General features: G+C 43.5%; 1 pseudogene; it reads right to left on the bottom strand.

Moving 5' to 3' along the window:
- Window positions 1–733: 733 nt before the first annotated feature.
- LOC100582473 lies at window positions 734–1705 on the bottom strand (annotated as a pseudogene).
- Window positions 1706–2036: the final 331 nt, after the last annotated feature.

Genomic DNA, 2036 nt, shown 5'->3' on the forward strand with positions numbered 1-2036 from the left:
GGTTGGAGATAAGAAATCCATAAAAATGACTGGAGAGCCAATTTTAAGGCAGTGTACAAATAAAGCATGTCTGTAAAGCAATGAGATAGATGTTTCATGCTAGAAGTAAAAAACTAATAATATCTATACACACTTAATATACATAAAAGTCATAAAACTCCTTATTTATTTAATTTTGCATTTAGTGTTTACCCATCTCTGTTTAGGATATTGAATACCTATCTGAAAGTGATTAAAACTGAGTGAGGAACTCAAAGAGTTTATAGAACAGTGAGAAAGAGAATCCAGTAATAAGAAAATGCATCTGGAGTAAAACTGGATTTACAGACTTCCTGGAAGGGGCATATATTTATGCTACCTCAGTGTGTTATTTGAGTAGATACGTAGTTAAACAGAAAGGATGTAAAACATTAGGCTGAAGGTAAAATGCCATTATGTTTACGATTTTTTTCTTTTGTTGAGTACAGGGGACTTTATTGATGGTACATGACAATGTGGGGGTCCCTAGGCTTCTCCCAGTCTTCAGGGAGTCTGGTGTGGAAACTGTGTCAAAGGGAGAGTCTCAGCATGACAGGGACAGAATGTGGCAGGGACTTGCTAGCAGCTGAGGACCTCTTTTCCTGTTGTTTTCCCACTGGGGCTGATGGTCTAGGGCAGTGTGGCAGGGATTTGCCTGCAGCTGAGGGCCTCTGTTTTCTTGTGTTCTCACTGGGGCTGATGGTCTAGGGGGCTCTTACTCCTTGGAGGCCATGTGTCCCATAAAGTCTACCACACTGTTGCTGTAGCCAAATTCATTGTCATATCAGAATATGAGCTTGACAGAGTGATCGCTGAGGACAATGCTAGCCCCAACGTCGAAAGTGGAAGGGTCGATGTCACTGTAAAAGTTGGAGGAGACAACTTGGTGCTCAGTGTAGCCCCACGATGCTCTTGAGGGGCCCTTCCGTGCCTCCTTCATTACCTTCTTGGTGTTACCATATTTGGCATGTTTCTTTAGATGGCAGGTCAGGTCCACAACCAACATGTTGGCAGTGGGGACACAGAAGGCCATGCCAGTGAGGTTCTCGTTCAGTGTGGGGATGACTTTGCCTTGGCAACACTAGTTAATTGCAGGGGTGATGTTCTGTAGAGCTCTATAGCTGTCATCCCAGTTTCCCAGAGGGGCTGTCTTTATCTTCTGGGTGGCAGTGATGGCATGGACTGTGGTCATGAATCCCTCCATGATGCCAAAGTTGTCATGGATGACCTTGGCTGGGGGTGCTAAGCAGTTGGTGGAACAGGAAGCATTGCTGATGATTGTGAAGTTGTTTTTGTTTTTCTCGTGATTCACACCCATCACAAACATGGGGGCATCAGCAGAAGGGGGAGAAATCATGACCCCTTTAAGTGATACCTAGTCTTTTCCAAGGTAGTGATGATGCTGGTGGATTCCACAACATAATCAGCACTGGCATCCCCCTGTCTGATTTGGATGGGATCTTGCTCCTGGAAGATGGTAATGGGATTGCCATTGATGACAAGCTTCCCACTCTCAGCCTTGGTGGTGCATGGAACTTGCCATGGGTGGAATCATACTGGAATATGTGGACCATGTAATTGAGGTCAATGAAGAGGTCACTGATGGTGACAATAACCACTTTGCTAGAGTTAAAACTGTCCTAGTGATCAGGCACCCAGTAAGGCCAAATCCATTTACTCTGGCCTTCACTTCAACCTTCGTGTCTCAGGGACATGGCTGGCACTGCACAAGATGTGACTGTCTATAGAACAGGAGGAGCAGAAAGCCTATATTTATGATTTTTATATAATCGCATCAGCACGGAAGAACTATTGGTGCCTAGTGTGCATCTTGCATATTTGGCATCCAAAACTGTTGCTTGATTTGACTTCGTTTCAACCTAAAACTTTTTTTTTTTGTAATATTAACATTTGGGGGAATTTATGCTCAGCTGCTCTTCAGAGAATAGAACACAGAGATGGTAGAATTGGTAAACTGTAAACTAGTGTGGATGAATCTTTTGTAATGATTGATTTTG

The sequence above is a fragment of the Nomascus leucogenys genome, chromosome 3 (genome assembly GCF_006542625.1).
Source record: "Nomascus leucogenys isolate Asia chromosome 3, Asia_NLE_v1, whole genome shotgun sequence".
Lineage (NCBI taxonomy): Eukaryota > Metazoa > Chordata > Mammalia > Primates > Hylobatidae > Nomascus > Nomascus leucogenys.